Source organism: Aulonocara stuartgranti (genome assembly GCF_965226115.1).
Source record: "Aulonocara stuartgranti genome assembly, chromosome: 1".
Lineage (NCBI taxonomy): Eukaryota > Metazoa > Chordata > Actinopteri > Cichliformes > Cichlidae > Aulonocara > Aulonocara stuartgranti.
In genome coordinates, this window is record NC_138939.1 from 13,356,008 (window position 1) to 13,368,948 (window position 12,941).

The 12,941-nt window shown below is 38.4% G+C and overlaps 1 long non-coding RNA gene across 2 annotated transcripts; it reads left to right on the forward strand.

Moving 5' to 3' along the window:
- Positions 1 to 500: 500 nt before the first annotated feature.
- LOC309709579 lies at positions 501 to 5,056 on the forward strand. 2 transcript variants are annotated; one of them, XR_014277545.1, is made up of 3 exons: positions 501 to 668; positions 3,764 to 3,942; positions 4,025 to 5,056. It is a non-coding gene; the product is annotated as an uncharacterized lncRNA (long non-coding RNA). The 2 variants fall into 2 exon arrangements; XR_014277546.1 differs by lacking the exon at positions 501 to 668 and adding an exon at positions 3,141 to 3,585.
- The last annotated feature ends 7,885 nt before the right edge of the window (positions 5,057 to 12,941 follow it).

The window sequence follows — 12,941 nt, forward strand, 5'->3', positions numbered from 1 at the left end:
TTTTAGTATGACTTTGGTAAGCTATGAAGGCGCACCACTTGATGGCTTGCCAGAGCATTATGGCTACCATAGTCAGGAGCCTCGCGGAGTAATCGGGGTCTAAAACTCCGTCTGCTTCAGGACCCAAAGTCAAACGATCACTGCGGCATCACTGAGAGTTAAAAACTGTCTAAATTCTTTCATCTTTAATAAAATGATCAGCCTTGCTGCTTTACCAGGTGTAACAATTAAGTTTAATATCCAGGCATCCATGAAAACAGAATTTATTAAATTCAACAGAGTTGGAAGTTAGCTCGCTAGTTTTCACCTAAACATGATATAGCATGTTCTGACTGAGAGATTAATGAAAGAATTAAAACGTACAGCTCTGCTATCACTTCCAACATAAATGAAGACAGAAAACTAAACAGCAGTGATGTTTGTAGGGTTACTGAAGTTGGGCTAGCTGGTATATAATGATGTGCTACGTGATCGCTAGCAAAACAGCTACATTGGCTTAACATTAGTACAGTGAAGCTAAAGGATGAACGCTAATTTTTTTCCACTCGATAAAAGTTAACGTGAGGGTTTCTGGTGGTTAAGGACAAATGCAATTGCATAGCAGAATGCTATAAACGGACTAAACTTCAGTCAGGAGAACAACTGAGATAATCCACCCACAATACAAGGTTAGTCATTAATATACTGCAACAACATGGGAATAGAGCAGCTGCGAGAGAATTCAGCATTAATGAATCAATGGTAGGGAAGTGGAGGACGTGCAGTTTTTGGCTTTCCTCATATTCCAAAAGTGCTTCGTCTCTTTCCTATTACTGTCGCCCGGCATAATTTTTTAGATGATGTTGTTTGCAGCCGCTGCAATGCTTTCGACCAAAACAGGCTCAGCTCGTTGACACCAACAACATGCGCTATCATGGTATAGTCAAAATCTCTACTGTTGGCCAAATTTATATCGTTTCTACCGTATACCGTTTATACCGCCCACCCCTAGTTCATGGTATTAATTATAAAACAACAGTTGTTATTCGCTAGCATACCATATACCCTTGAGTATAACCCAAATTAGTGGAACACTTGTTCAAAAGTGGAAAAAAAAACTAAAAACCAACAGAGCCCAATGCACTGTAAAAGTTTCCATTAAACACACAAAACAAAACAAAAAAACAGGTTTCAAGTATGTGCAGTGTCACTCACTCATTGACTATGGGCTCAAAATGTGGTCATAAATATTTTGTACTTGTAAAAAAGATTTGTATGTGTAAAAAAGATTTGTGTGTGCGTAAAAAAGATTTTACTCGTTACCCCTACACAACGCACGATGAAGGCCAAAATCGGTCCGATCACTCAAAGATCGGCTCAAAATGGGCCTAAAACCGAACAGTGTAAGCCCAGCATTAGAGCAGCAATGTTTGTTCCGCTCAGAGAAAGGGAAGAATGGGAAAAGGAAAACACCTGGCTGGAAAAAGTTAATATGGGCATGTGCAGTGAATATCAGCGCTATGTGGCCAGAAGTGTGATAATATAACTTATTTTGTGTAATAAAAAACTGCAAGGATAGATGATTACAACAAATTGATGACTAATACATAAAAGTAATACATAGATGAATAATGATGATGAGTTATGATGCGTAATCATGGGAACAAGCGGGTTTTCAAATGGGAGCAGCTGATTAGCATTAGAAAAGCTGAAATAATACCTCAACTGAAGCCAATTGTACTAAATGCACTAAATGTGCACTGTTACAAGAATATTTTTCGTTCTATTGTTTTCTATTATTTTAAGTTAAGCAGGACAGAGTTCTTTTAAAGAAAGATTTACTTATATTCTCAAAAGTTAAGCATGACAGGCTTCTGTTTAAGAAAGAGACCTGTTTTACTGTGTTAATGTTGTCATTTTGAGCTAAAAATAAATGGCTAAATGATCATTTATTTCACATGTGTTCATATCACAAAGAATAGAATATGCATCTACTTAAATCAACTTCAAGTCAAATGGTTAAAAAAATAATTTCACACACAAAAAAAGAGCTAGAAAATTCACCACACTGGGAAGGGTGAAGACAACTGGGTCGCCCGGCCCTGGCCACGAGGTGTCCCTTATTTATTTTTCAGGGAGTTGGCAACCCTACTCCCGTCTAGCAATGAAGAGAGAAAGAGATGCAAATATAGAGGAACTAAAGCAACACAACTACAACTAGTGTTCTTTTTGTTTTTTTAATTGTCACATTGTTTGTGAAGACTCTTTTCATTCATTAAAAAAAAAAAACTAACAATTTTGCTTTCAACCATTTCTGCATGTTGTTTATGTCACTGCCTGGAGAGCTGGGATTGTAACACAAAATGATTATCTACAGTTGGTGAGAAATTTATTAAAAACACTGTCTCCCTTTACTCCCATAACAGCTTCAGTTGTTGGTGTAATAGATCCCTCAAGATATTAAAGCATTCTTTTGAGATTCTGTCCCGTTCTGACACGACTTTATCACATTATTTCTGTTGAGGTGACAGCTGCAAGTTAATCACATTTATATCTGGTCATTGGTGAAACAACTGGAGTCGAGTCAGCTCACTGTGGTGTTCATGAAACCTATCTTAAACTACTGTTGCTTAGGGGCATGGTGCAGCATCGTGCTAGAAACAGCCATTATAAGACTGTTAATTGTCATCATAAAGTAACATCCCCCACAATCCCCCACAAAATTATACAGCAATAACCAGCTGCAGACACAATATAAGATGTATCTAGAGACTTAAAATGGGGACAAGCGCCACACCAGTTTTGTTTAATATCTGGAGCTTTTGTGTGTGTGTTTTTTTAACTGTATTTTAACTATATGTGTGAATGTGTGTGTGAATGGGTGGATGACTGGTTGTGTAAAGCGCTTTGGGGTCCTTAGGGACTAGTAAAGCGCTATACAAATACAGGCCATTTACCATTTAAATTTTACTCCACTTTATATATCGTTTGCCTTATAAATATAGATCATATTTTGAAAAGGTTGTTTACAGCAGTAAGCTTACACACAGACACACACAAAGCACTATTCACAATGTACATTAAATGGTAAATGGCCTGCATTTGTATAGCGCTTTTCTAGTCCCTAAGGACCCCAAAGCGCTTCACACTACATTCAGTCATTCACCCTTTCACACACACATTCACACACTGGCGATGGCAAGCTACATTGTAGCCACAGCTGCCCTGGGGTGCACTGACAGAGGCGAAAATAAATACTTAAATAAGATGTAGGCTACTGTTAAGCTTGCAGTTCAGTGTGTACTAAAGTCTTATGTAAACGTCACGCTATTTCTGCATGTGTTAGATCAAATGCAATTAAAACATATGTAAAAGTATTTTAGAAATAGATATTTCTTTATAGATATTTAGATATTTTATGATATTTTTATAGATTTTTTTGTGTTTTCCAAGTAAATATATGAATGTGAGTTTCTGTTCAGAATTACCTTTTTTCATTTTCCAGCTTACATTTTTATGAGAATCCGGGCAGGCTTGGGTTGGTTTTCTTTTTTTAAGGGAAACCGCATGATCAGGTGCGCTTGGGGCCGAGCCGCAGCAGCTGAGGTTAGTGTCTCTCAGCTGCGTCTCATCTCTATCAGGGTGGCATATTTAAGAAGTAGCGGGAGCAGCAGTTCTTCGCAGATTGATACTACAGTCCTCACAGTAACACATATGTCTCACTAGTTTATGCTGTTATTTCCATGCTTCAAGTAGTAACCTTGTTTTCCCTGTGGTTTCCCAGTCATCTTGTTGACTCAGGACCGTATTCAGACTTTCAGAAGAACTGCACACCACAGACCTCAAGCTTTCTAGTGGCTTCCCCCCTCACCTACTTCCGACTTCCACTGCAGCCATCTCTACTCCCCTGCATGAGAGCATCTTGGTAACCTGCCCCTTTCCTCTTGTACACCTGTGTGACAAGTAAGTGCGCTTTGTTGTTCTGTATTTTATTTAGTTACAGTTTCTCCTTTTCATTCTAACTCTGGTTTTCTTTCTCTTTCAGATCATGCTGCTAAGTCTGCACCAGTTGTGCCACACTTACTTTTGTTTTTCTTTCTTTTCACTGTCTTCTGTTTTTTTGTGAGTCTGCGCCTTTGGTCCACCTTTAGGCTCATTCTGATGTCTTTTAGTTTGTTTATGTTGTATTTTTATTTCTTCCTTACTATTCTAGCATCCATGGTGTTTCTTTGTGTTGTGTTCAGCACACGCTTCTAATCTCAGTGCTTAGTTGTTATTGTTTGGATTATTTCCTGTTTTACTATGGTAGCTGGTTGATGCTTGTGTCTTGCTTATTAAGTGTTTGATTCCCCCCTTGTAACTGTCCCGATTGTTTTCTGTATTTCCCCGAATAAGTTTGGATTTATGCTTTTTCTTTCTGGACTTTACGTGGGACTTGGCTTACAAACTAATAGCATTTATTTATTTATTGCTTTATTCCTACATTTGGGTCCTGTGTGTGGTTACAGTTTATATAATATATACATAGGAGTAGAGATGGTGAGTATTTACCATGTTACCACTTTGTAGTCTTGGCATCTTGGTTATTTATTCCATTGTTAGTTCCTGTTTAGCACTTCTGATCTGGGTTTGAATCTAACCTACAGCCCTTTGCTGTATTGTTTTTCTTATGTGCTTTTAATTCAAATTCAGATTCTAACATCACTGCCTACAATGGGACTTTAAATCCATCAACCAGGCTGTGTTATTCCACTCTTCCACTTTTCTTCACATATCTGTTTTTGGTTGAGGGCTGGACCTTTGATATCTTTATCTGCTCCTTTAGCCCATCCACCTCCAGGCTGAATCTATATCTACACATACAAGGGTATTTTGGTAAACAGCTTTTTCTATGCATTTTTAGTGAAAAGTCTCAAAACTGTTTCTGTTTTTACATGTCAAGGAAAACATAAACTTTTGTCTAGGTCTAGGACAAAGAATGACTCTCATTAGTAATAAAGTAAACATTTCTAGACAGTTGCTGTGAATATAACCATTGTACTGTTGCTGTTTATATATGAGGCATGTGTGTATTTCACTTCTGTGGTTTATTTACTGTAATTTAATATTTAATTAAGTTACTGGTGTTTAAAAAAAAGTTGTAATTGTTTTGTTGTCTAAATGAACTTTTAGATTTTCAATCCAAGTGGAGTAGTGCCACCGTGTAATTTTGAAAAAGACCCTTAAGGTCAAAAATAAAAAAGGGGGGCAGAAAACAGGTGAATTAAATTTCTGTCAAGGTTGTCTCGTAAATGCCAGGTCACCATGATAGAAAATGAGTTAGCTTAGAGCTCTATTTTTATTCACAGCCCTGTCTGTCTTTTCATACTCTCCCAACCCACCTGGCAATCCCCTCTGCTCTCTAAAGAATTTCAGGCATGTCTAGAACCTCTTCTATTCCCCTTGTCTCTTCCAGATCTTTCACTTTCCCAGTAACTGATCTGTAGAAGCAGAGAACAGAGTATATGAAATAAAAAACAACGAACTACACCTTAAGACCCTTGAATAGATGCACTTTGGATAGATTCAACTGGCCCGTATATATAAAATATATATTATTCTGTATGTCTCATATTTTTTAATACCTGCTGTTGTGCAACATAACAAAGTTATATTTACACTGTGCCAACTGCCCAAAGAGTCGAATACCGAGCCCTAGTCCATCTCCTTAATTCTACAGGATGTGTATTCAATTTCTAAATCATTTTCACTTATATAGCCCCAATTCATGTTACACTGAGTTGAAGGTGATTGTTAAAACTCCAACAGTCAGTCGATCTTCTATGTACAAGTTTCTAGCAACAGTGGGACAGAAGGGCTATATAGTGACAGCAAGGACAGCCTTCTGCTGCGAGATTACGGGTGAGGGGAAAGCTAAACAGATAGAGAGGGGGAAAAAAGGATGTTAGTACACTGTGTACATGTTAGTAAGAACTCTAGATTAGGATTTCTGAACAACACATATATGAATTTGATTTATTAAATATATTAATTTTCTCTGTGATTAACCACACAGAAAATAAAAAAATCAGCATTTCCTTCTAGATACATGTGCATTGAGGGCAGGAACAGGACATTTAAGGCAAAACTACACACAGCAAATTATAATCCTAAAAAAACTTACAATTCAGCCAGAACAACTCCAACTTCCAAAAGGCCTTCTACGCCCCTCCTATACCCATTTAATTCTTTGTGCAGCTCATTTTGTGGTGACCCTCCAGTGACTGTCTATAGTAGTGGGCTATAATAATCAAGGCTATAGCAGAGGGGAATGAAAACAACAGCACGGATAAGCTGGAGGTTGTCTTTTATTTGCTGGAAAGACCCGAATGCTCTCAATAAGGTTCAGGTAAGACCAACATTATTAGAAAAGCTCAAAAATGGAGGCAGGCCAGTGTCATTTGGATTTACAAGGGCAAAGCCAATCATAACGACTTTCATCATTTTTGTGTGTGAATGCACAAAGTTAGCCAGTGTGTGTGTGTGTGTGCATTTATGCATTGCGTGCCTGTGCATGCTTGTCTTTATAATTGTATTCATGCTTAGCAATGCACCAATGCCTCCAGGAACAACATTTAAATCTCTGGTCAGACCCATCTGTCTGTCTCTTGCTCTGAGCAGACTAAATGTGTTGCTGGCTCATAATTCATGCTTGATAACAAAATACAAAAACTAGTCACATTATAATAGATTTACACCTGGCACTAAGGTTATGATGTGGTGGCAAAACACTAGGGATGCTACTAGGGATGCTAGATGAACATCTGAGCACTCAAGTAACTGCTGTTTATGATACAAATGAGCTATATGATCTATCCATGATTATACACAATATCCAAGAATTCTCCAAAGAAATTTGACATTTTTGCTTATTTTTTTATGTGTACTGGAAACTACAGACTCTGTAAAATGTCTGCAGTACAAGGAAATCACTTCACAGAGATCAATTATTTTTAAAAAGGCTAATGCAGAACTGACCTTTCTCATATTTCCCTTTCAAGATGTATAGCAGATGAACCAGCAGTGGGGGATATATATTCCCCTGTGTGTGATAATAACTAGTGCTTAGTGACACATTACATGCTGACCAGATGCTGTTCAGTCAGAGAAACATATACACTCCAAATGCACACGTACAAGCCTTTGTCGACTGGTGAGATTACATCTCCCTCTGATCTGTGAAGTGTCATCCCCTCCTATGAGCCAGACAGTAAACAAAAATCACAAAATGCTACAATGTCCCACAACAACAAACAGATGCCACATCTAAGAGACCAGAGGAACATCTATAAATTATTCACGCTTTCTGTTTTAGTTAAGTAGTTTTTATTCTCTTATTATCAGTTATTGTTGAAGTGATTATTAAGCTGGGGTGGATGGTAAAAGGGGGATGAGGGCATAAAAATAAAAGACCAGAAGATTGAACAGAGATTTGATACAAGATGGCAAAGAGAGAGAGATGATTATAAGAAAAAAGATGACTAGGTTCAGCGAAAGTGTGTGGGTTGATAATGAATGTAATCTGCATTTAGATGATATCAGGCTATGTGGTCATCCCTGATGTGAATTTGCTAGCTCTGATTACATGTGGTGTTTGGAGAGATGCTTCAAAGCAGTTCTTTGAGCAATGCTGGGCACCAAGAGGACATACTGGAACACCGGGTCTGCACATAATATGTGGTGTATGCAGCAATTTTAATATTGTTGATGTACATTTTAAGTGAAAATAATTTGATGCATTAACCCTTTAACCTTTTTTTCCCCCCAGAAATTTGTTGTAGCTGCAACACCACACTGTATTTAAAAACAACAGCTTCTTTTTATTATTATAACCAGGCCAGAGTGACATTTCTGAAAGATGTTCAGCCTCTTCAGTAAATGTCTCTGCCTGTTCTCATTCTTGGGATGTCAATTAATGCCATTTTGTCAAAGTCACTGACATGTTGCATTTAGGCATAAAGGTGTCCTTAGGCAGTAAAGTATGGCAATACTGACAAAGAACTGTCACACTCAACGTGCAGCGTTATTTCTGTGAGGGGCATTTTTGCACAATATTTTCTTAAATATAACACAGTAGTTTGCAATATTTAAACCCACCTTGTGAATTTACTGTCATAAAGTAACCCAGCAAGTATGTGTGGTCATTTCTATGTGATGCAAACGCCACATAACAGTTCCCTTGCCAACCAGAAAGTTTGAACCAAAATCCTGCTTGCTATGAGGCAACAGTGCCAGCCACTGCTCTGTTTCTCCAGATGATTACAGACACTGTTCTTAGATTGGTCAGTCAGACATTACACAAACCCTGTACTAGTAATCTGGCGGGCTAAAGAAGATCCAGATCTGACTGAAAATACCTCATTCTTCAAGTGGAGAAACCGGGAAGTGAATGAGCAATATGGTATCATTGATTTAAGGCAAATTAAACACTTCCTCCTAGTTGATCTTTGTGTGCCTTTAGGGACCCTGCAGACACGGTCAGCATGGTAACCAGCTATGAGCCTGGGGAAAGCTTGGACCTTTGTTGTTCTGTTTTTTTTTTTCTTCAATATTAGACAGTAAGAATTTCATGAAATAATGTGTCATGCGCTAGACGGCTTTTATTTTGAAAAGACTATGTATAAAAGCAGCTGAAAGAAAAGCTTTGGAAAAGCTTCAGAAAACCAGGAGAACTATTGCTTAAGAGGCTCATCCCTCAAAACTGTAAATACAAAAAAGTTGCACAAAATAGTTTCCCACCACAGGAAATTTATTTTGAGTGTCTTCATAGTTTTATTTTTGAAATACACCAATTTTTATACACTGCAGGAAAAACGAAAATAAATATTATAGTGCAAATTTGCAAAATAACAGCATATGCATCAAAATAAACTATTTCCAGCAGTGCAATATGAGTCCTAAGCATCCCAGAAACGGCACAGAAAGTCATAAACTCAAACATAACTTTTTAAAACACAAGTATAGGCTCATAAGGCCCCGATCGTAAAAAAAACTACATTTCCGCAAAATGACGTCACTTCCGGTTTCGGGCAGGTCATGCGGTCATGTGATAGTTCGCGCTGATGGACGTAGGAAGTGTTACAAACAGCTGATCGGATCGGCGAAGTGTGTTTCTGGAATATCATGTTTTTGTTGCTGCAAGTGATTTTTATGCAGTTTTTGCAAAGCTATATGTGGAAGGAAACTGTGACCGAGGACAAGCTGATGGCATCAGATGTAAGTACAACTCCTCCGGTTTCATATGCAAAAAAAATTATTGCGCTAGCATATGTGGTTGCAGAGCTACCGGGATTTAAAAATAGTTACGCAAAATGGAGCGTGCCCGCTCCGATCGGCTGTAAAGGGTTAAAAAGCAAACAAGCAAACAAAAACAATTTTTAAAAAAACAAGACACAGGAAGTAAAATATAAAGATATGATTGCCTTTTGTACACATCATTGGAGCACAGTTGCTACATCAAGACCTCACTAATTTCAAAATCCTTGTTATAGCTTTGACTGCAAAGCAGGTTTTTTTGTTACCCCAGAATGTTCCATATTTACTGTGAGCACTGCTAAAAATCCAGTCCTTCTTATCGTTCACAAGATATCACCTGAAAAGAAGGTCTTCACACTCCTGAAACAGGTTTTGAAGTTTGAACTTTTATCCTCCATGTAGCTGATACGATATTTAATATTTCTTAACTTATTTTCCATCCATCCATCTTCTTCCGCTTTATCCGGGGCCGGGCCACAGGAGCAGCAGCCAAAGCAGAGAAGGCCAGACCTCCCTCTCCCCAGCCACCTCCTCTAGCCTATCCGGGGGAACACCAAGATGTTCCCAGGCCAGCCGAGAGATATAATCTCTCCAGCGTGTCCTGGGTTTGCTCCGGGGCCTCCTCCCGGTTGGACATGCCCGGAACACCTCACCCAGGAGGCATCCTTATCAGATGCCCGAACAACCTCAACTTATTTTCCATATATAGCAAATTAAATCTACCTTTTTATCTGTTCCATTTTATTTGCACCATCCATTTGGTTTTCTAAGGACTGGTTATCCAGCTATAACAAGCTTTTGTGGACATCAACAGACCACTTGCTGATTTTGCACACCCTATGATGCCTCCCCCAGCGATTCATCCTTTTTATTGTCTCCACCTTGCATCCCCTGTCCAGTACACATTTACAACCTCTCTTTCTTCTTTTTTCACACTACTGTTTCTATCCACTCACACTCTCTAGTTGCCAATCAGTAAAAAGAGTAGACCAGTCACACAGTCATCCGCAGTGGGTCATATAGAGAGGTCACTACTACCAGAGCCTGTTGACAGCTTCATGCTCATTATCCAGAGCTGATACTGAGGACAAATTAGATCTCTGTGCAGTGGAGGGACTTAGTTAAAGGCTCCAGGTGTGGCTACATGGATATTGAGGGTGTCTAGTATTTCACTAACCTTTTGTTTGACAGAATGACAGATTTCTAATACAAAATAAAATAAAAATAAAAAGTAAAATTATTTTCATCTACACAAACTTCCATGCACAAATTTTAGGTTATTTAATATGAAAAAAAGAATGTAGGTATAAATAAACAATGATTAGTGTGTAAATATATCTTCTAACAAAGTGATGCAATGTCATAAACTTAGAATTCATCTATTAAAAATACACAGGAGCAGGTGCCAGTTTGTGGAAACCACCATGTTGCCCCATCATCTTTAGTGGTTGAGCTGGATATTGCTGCTCTGCCTAATTAAATTTTATGTATATGCCTAGAGACCAGTCACATACATAGAACACCTTATATTATTTTTTAATTTAAAGATCACAAATAGATCTTTCAAATGGACATTTAACATTTGTACATTTATATTTTCATCATGCGCTTATTTTTTCTTTCTTCTTGCACACTTCCACCTCATCATCTTCCTACTCAAGCCTCATCTCCAGAAGTCCTCCATGTGAAAACATGCCTGTTTATTCCGAGTATTGTTGCAATTACTTGTCAGCAGATTAGAGTCATGCCACCCTGCTGTCTCAGGAAACCTCACAATGAGATGGTTAAAAAAACAACAGCAGCTGGTTATTAGCTACGCCAGGTAATGTTAGGCTTTAGTTTCCTAAAATTCACATTTTATATCTGATAAATAATTTGATTATGTTCACACATAATCAGATTTGCCAAGTGTCTGAGTCCAACAAAGTTAGAGCCACTTCAAAGACAGTTTCACTAATGTTGTCTAACAGGATCAAAAACAGCAGTGTTTACTGACAGAAAACATTTCATCTCAGTCACTGTTATCGGACAAAAGAGAACCTTACTGACTAATCAGCTCGTATCAGACTCCTTTCACAAAGGTTTACACCCTTCTCCAGAGTAAATAGTTATAGACAACTGGCATACTGACAGCTGAGATAAACAATGGACGGACAGCCTACATTCACTACAGATGAACAGCAGCCAGAGTTGTTTGTCCTACTGCCACCACTGTAGATAAGGTCATACACTTGAACTGGGAGGGGTAAGAACACAGAATTCAGTTGACCGCAATCAGCAAACTACTGACATCTTTTACATTCACATTTTATACACTGTACCATTAGAGAAATATTGTGTATCCTTAAATACTATAATTTAATGGCTGAATTTTCCATTTTTATTACTATTTAAATCCCAAAACAAACAAAGGAATGTAGTGTTACTCTGTTAAGTGCCAGGAGGATTGCCATGATTTATACATCAGGGAAACGAAACAACCTCTGGCGAAGTGGATGGCACAACACAGAAGAGCTAACTTGTCAGGTCAGGACTCTGCAGTCTATTTACACCTACAGGCCAGCAGACACTGTTTCAATGATGAGGATGTACACATCCTGAACAGGGAGGAACGCTGGTTTGAGCGCGGAGTCAAGGAGGCCATTTACGTGAAAAGGGAAAGACCATCTCTGAATCGAGGTGGGGGCCTAAGGGTACATCTTTCACCATTTTACAATGCTGTGATTGCAACCATTCCCCAACTCTCTGTGAATGGTACTCATTGATCAGTGGTCTTTGATCAATGATCTTTGGATCAATGGGCTTTGATCAGTGGTTGTTGATCAATGGTCATGACAATTTGCATATTAATGATCAAGGAACTAACCTTACAGCCCACTGTTCATTCAGTGGGCTAGTTTCAGTGATTGTGCAAATGTACTGTTTATAAGGTTGCAGAAACCACCAGTCAGCTGAGACTGAAGAAGTCACCTAGACAATTTTATTGCTTACAAAATGCTATCCAGGTTTTAAAATCTCTTTAATTGTTTCTTTTTACCAGATTTGTTTTTTTAACCAAAGTATTGATGATAGTAGCCATTAGAGATGTGTAGGTGTCATCCTCTAAATCGTTGCCTTTACCTTTGATTTACTTTATCTTCCTTCTCACAACCAGCCTTGTTTTAACAGCAGCAACACTCCTTTAGCTGCTCTCAAGTACCTGAGGAAAACATTTCTCTTCCCAGAAGGAGGACATAGCTCTATCTCATACTGAATAGATAGAGAAAACGGGACGTAGAGCAATGGGTGCACCATTAAGAAATAGCCTCTAAACTACATCTGACAATAGCCAAGATTGCACTTGAACCCAATTCATCGAGGTAAAGTGGCCATTTGAAGAGATGTGGTAGGGAATTGGTGTTCCTGGATTGAGACAGAGCAATACAGAGAGTGTAAGTTGTTTTCTATATCTATATGTCACTTCTGTTCACTGCTACATACTTTCATTGTAGGCAAGTCATAGGGTGAAGCTCTCTAACACTTTGGCAGAAGTATGCAAATTTGTCTGTGCATACAAGAGGCAGGAGAAACATAAAGAGAGACTGTCTAATTAGCACTGCTTTGTTCAACATTGTTACAAGCATTATCTCCTAGATTGATAACCATTTTAAATTGCAACCACTTTAAGT